Source organism: Schistocerca americana, unplaced genomic scaffold (assembly GCF_021461395.2).
Source record: "Schistocerca americana isolate TAMUIC-IGC-003095 unplaced genomic scaffold, iqSchAmer2.1 HiC_scaffold_98, whole genome shotgun sequence".
Classification (NCBI taxonomy): Eukaryota; Metazoa; Arthropoda; class Insecta; order Orthoptera; family Acrididae; genus Schistocerca; species Schistocerca americana.
The window spans coordinates 285,001-290,000 of NW_025726763.1; the positions used below are offsets into that span (position 1 = coordinate 285,001).

General features: G+C 53.3%; 1 non-coding gene across 1 annotated transcript in view; it reads left to right on the forward strand.

Moving 5' to 3' along the window:
• The first annotated feature begins 3,602 nt into the window (after positions 1-3,602).
• Positions 3,603-5,000, forward strand: part of LOC124593352 — a 1,910-nt gene continuing 512 nt past the window's right edge. The window contains exon 1 of the ribosomal RNA XR_006977998.1: positions 3,603-5,000. This exon is cut by the window's right edge and continues 512 nt beyond it. This is a non-coding gene — a ribosomal RNA (small subunit ribosomal RNA).

The window sequence follows — 5,000 nt, forward strand, 5'->3', positions numbered from 1 at the left end:
TGCTCAGCTAAGCCACCAACACCCACACATGTCCCACACAGGGGTGCACCCAACATCACAATACTGCCTCCTGTCACACCACACAAACAATGGCAGGAATGAAAGACACAGGTCTGCCACAAGCATGGAATCAGAGCGCCGCCTGTTATGAGCCAAAGGTGCACCCTGACGTGGCAAATCAGATGATGCCGCAGTCATTTACTTACGATATTCACAATCAACAAACCGGCCCCCCCCCCCCCCCCAAAACACCTTTCCGTACAACAATGTGTACCTTAACCTAACCCATATTGTGCCTTAACCTAACCCGTATTGTACCTTAACCTAACCCGTATTGCGCCTTAACCTACCCCGTATTGCGCCTTAACCTAACCCGTATTGCGCCTTAACCTAACCCGTATTGCGCCTTAACCTAACCCGTATTGCGCCTTAACCTAACCCGTATTGCGCCTTAACCTAACCCGTATTGCGCCTTAACCTAACCCGTATTGCGCCTTAACCTAACCCGTATTGCGCCTTAACCTAACCCGTATTGCGCCTTAACCTAACCTATGTTGCGCCTTAACCTAACCTATGTTGCGCCTTAACCTAACCTATGTTGCGCCTTAACCTAACCTATGTTGCGCCTTAACCTAACCTATGTTGCGCCTTAACCTAACCTATGTTGCGCCTTAACCTAACCTATGTTGCGCCTTAACCTAACCTATGTTGCGCCTTAACCTAACCTATGTTGCGCCTTAACCTAACCTATGTTGCGCCTTAGCCTAACCTATGTTGCGCCTTAACCTAACCCATATTGTACCTTAACCTAACCCATGTTGCGCCTTAACCTAACCCATATTGTACCTTAACCTAACCCATATTGTACCTTAACCTAACCCATATTGTACCTTAACCTAACCCATATTGTACCTTAACCTAACCCATATTGTACCTTAACCTAACCCATATTGTACCTTAACCTAACCCATATTGTACCTTAACCTAACCCATATTGTACCTTAACCTAACCCATATTGTACCTTAACCTAACCTATGTTGCGCCTTAACCTAACCTATGTTGCGCCTTAACCTAACCTATGTTGCGCCTTAGCCTAACCTATGTTGCGCCTTAACCTAACCCATATTGTACCTTAACCTAACCCATGTTGCGCCTTAACCTAACCCATATTGTACCTTAACCTAACCCATATTGTACCTTAACCTAACCCATATTGTACCTTAACCTAACCCATATTGTACCTTAACCTAACCCATGTTGTACCTTAACCTAACCCATGTTGTACCTTAACCTAACCCATGTTGCGCCTTAACCTAACCCATGTTGCGCCTTAACCTAACCCATGTTGCGCCTTAACCTAACCTATGTTGCGCCTAAACCTAACCTATGTTGCGCCTAAACCCAACACACGTTGGGCCTAAACCCAACACACGTTGGGCCTAAACCCAACACACGTTGGGCCTTAACCCAACACACGTTGGGCCTTAACCCAACACACGTTGGGCCTTAACCCAACACACGTTGGGCCTTAACCCAACACACGTTGGGCCTTAACCCAACACACGTTGGGCCTTAACCCAACACACGTTGGGCCTTAACCCAACACACGTTGGGCCTTAACCCAACACACGTTGGGCCTTAACCCAACACACGTTGGGCCTTAACCCAACACACGTTGGGCCTTAACCCAACACACGTTGGGCCTTAACCCAACACACGTTGGGCCTTAACCCAACACACGTTGGGCCTTAACCCAACACACGTTGGGCCTTAACCCAACACACGTTGGGCCTTAACCCAACACACGTTGGGCCTTAACCCAACACACGTTGGGCCTTAACCCAACACACGTTGGGCCTTAACCCAACACACGTTGGGCCTTAACCCAACACACGTTGGGCCTTAACCTGCTCTGTAATTGTCATACGACGCGTTAAATTAGTGTAGTGTTGCCTAACTGCAACCCCCGCAATATAGTTTGCTACTCGCACTGCCCGGTCCCCAGAGTATCGCTTCATGTTAAACACCTTGCAGCTATACACTGTAATGCGGATGGCAGCAGGACGTACATGCTCAATGCCCTTCGCAGTTGTTCATTGGCATTCGCATGGCGAAGCACAGCCTACGTTGTGGTACGGCTTGTGTCAACTGTCCGCTGATGTTGTACGTCCAAATCACACACTGTACTGCACATTGGTCCTCATGTACTGAATGATACATCGTGGTACATGTGTGACCGTACCACGACTGCGCCAACAACGGCGAACCATACGGTCCAAATATTGTGCACTCAGCTACGTGTCGTCTCCCTATAAGAGCTGGATTGCAGTATGGTATGCCGTGGATGGCGATCAGCATGAGCCGTCTGTTGATGTAGTGGCGCGTGTTGTCAGACGTAGTCGTCTCTTCTCACACACCGTGATAGCATGGTGCACTGCGTTCCACATCTGCGACATGCGACAGAGGCCGGTTGACAGTCGTTCGCGCAATGGACATCGCATACGTACGGGGGCCACCTTCCACGTGTTCGCGAAGCGTGCACATGTTGTTGCGTGTATGTGGGCAGACATAGTGTGTCGTGACACCTGACACAGGCATGCAACAATCGTTGAATTTGCAAATGGCGATGGACGTCTACGTTTGCTGGTGACGTTACGCAAATGAACAACTGGTAAACCGTTGTGGTGCGGTTGTTCTCGCTAGAGGTGAATCAGTGATGGCGACGATCGGTTGAGCTACCAACCGGTTGTTTCAGCGATACCCACCATGCCCACGAACGTGAATGGCATGTGGGTGTGAAGCGATACGCGGCGGTGGCTGGGTGGGACCGTCCCCGGCCGGTGAGGGGGGGCCTCCCGGCGTGCTGGCCGCGCGGTGCGTGGGCGCACGCGCTACAGCCGGCTGGTGGGGGCGGCCAGTGGCAGGCGCGCCGGCCGACGGAGGCGGCAGGCGGCGCAGCTGCGCGCCGGCGCACCCTGCACGCGGCGCCGTGCGGCCAAAGTAGGTCCTCGCGGGCCCGGTGCGAAGCGCGGTGGACATCTGCAGTGTGCTGGTCCGATTGAGGACTGTGTGCGCTGAGGATGCGCCGCCGCCCGGCGCTCGGCGCCGCGACGCCGTCTGCTGCTCGGTCGCCTCTGCGGTTCTCGCAGGTGGATTGTATCGCAGCTGTGCGGACGTGTTGGCGCGTGCGCTGTGCTGGGAGTGTTCGCTTCGGCACCCAAGTGGGGCTTTTGTCCTTCTGTGGCGCTGGCGTTGGAGCTGCCGGCCACCGTAGGTGGCGCGTGTTGTCTCCCGCCGGCAATGCCACGACAGCACGCTCCCGGGCCTCTGTCGGCAGCGGCAAGCTCAGTTGGGAGCACGGGTGGTCGCACCTAAAGCGTCTACTCGCCAAACTCCGGGCGATTGCGCCTCTCTCGAACCCGACCAAGTACTTAGGACGGCGCTGCGCGCCGCCGGGACCTGAGAGGGTTTCGAGGTGTATTGTGCAGGGGAGCTCAGCCTCCTCCTGTTTGCAGAATAATTGAGCGGACGCTTGCGTGTTCGCGCGGGCCCCCGGGACACACTCCCGGGCGGCCGGCTGCTCAGCTCTAGTTGACGCAGCTCCCTGGTTGATCCTGCCAGTAGTCATATGCTTGTCTCAAAGATTAAGCCATGCATGTCTCAGTACAAGCCGCATTAAGGTGAAACCGCGAATGGCTCATTAAATCAGTTATGGTTCCTTAGATCGTACCCACGTTACTTGGATAACTGTGGTAATTCTAGAGCTAATACATGCAAACAGAGTCCCGACCAGAGATGGAAGGGACGCTTTTATTAGATCAAAACCAATCGGTCGGCTCGTCCGGTCCGTTTGCCTTGGTGACTCTGAATAACTTTGGGCTGATCGCGCGGTCCTCGTACCGGCGACGCATCTTTCAAATGTCTGCCTTATCAACTGTCGATGGTAGGTTCTGCGCCTACCATGGTTGTAACGGGTAACGGGGAATCAGGGTTCGATTCCGGAGAGGGAGCCTGAGAAACGGCTACCACATCCAAGGAAGGCAGCAGGCGCGCAAATTACCCACTCCCGGCACGGGGAGGTAGTGACGAAAAATAACGATACGGGACTCATCCGAGGCCCCGTAATCGGAATGAGTACACTTTAAATCCTTTAACGAGTATCTATTGGAGGGCAAGTCTGGTGCCAGCAGCCGCGGTAATTCCAGCTCCAATAGCGTATATTAAAGTTGTTGCGGTTAAAAAGCTCGTAGTTGGATTTGTGTCCCACGCTGTTGGTTCACCGCCCGTCGGTGTTTAACTGGCATGTATCGTGGGACGTCCTGCCGGTGGGGCGAGCTGAAGGCGTGCGACGCGCCTCGTGCGTGCTCGTGCGTCCCGAGGCGGACCCCGTTGCAATCCTACCAGGGTGCTCTTGAGTGAGTGTCTCGGTGGGCCGGCACGTTTACTTTGAACAAATTAGAGTGCTTAAAGCAGGCAAGCCCGCCTGAATACTGTGTGCATGGAATAATGGAATAGGACCTCGGTTCTATTTTGTTGGTTTTCGGAACCCGAGGTAATGATTAATAGGGACAGGCGGGGGCATTCGTATTGCGACGTTAGAGGTGAAATTCTTGGATCGTCGCAAGACGAACAGAAGCGAAAGCATTTGCCAAGTATGTTTTCATTAATCAAGAACGAAAGTTAGAGGTTCGAAGGCGATCAGATACCGCCCTAGTTCTAACCATAAACGATGCCAGCCAGCGATCCGCCGCAGTTCCTCCGATGACTCGGCGGGCAGCCTCCGGGAAACCAAAGCTTTTGGGTTCCGGGGGAAGTATGGTTGCAAAGCTGAAACTTAAAGGAATTGACGGAAGGGCACCACCAGGAGTGGAGCCTGCGGCTTAATTTCACTCAACACGGGAAACCTCACCAGGCCCGGACACCGGAAGGATTGACAGATTGATAGCTCTTTCTTGATTCGGTGGGTGGTGGTGCATGGCCGTTCTTAGTTGGTGGAGCG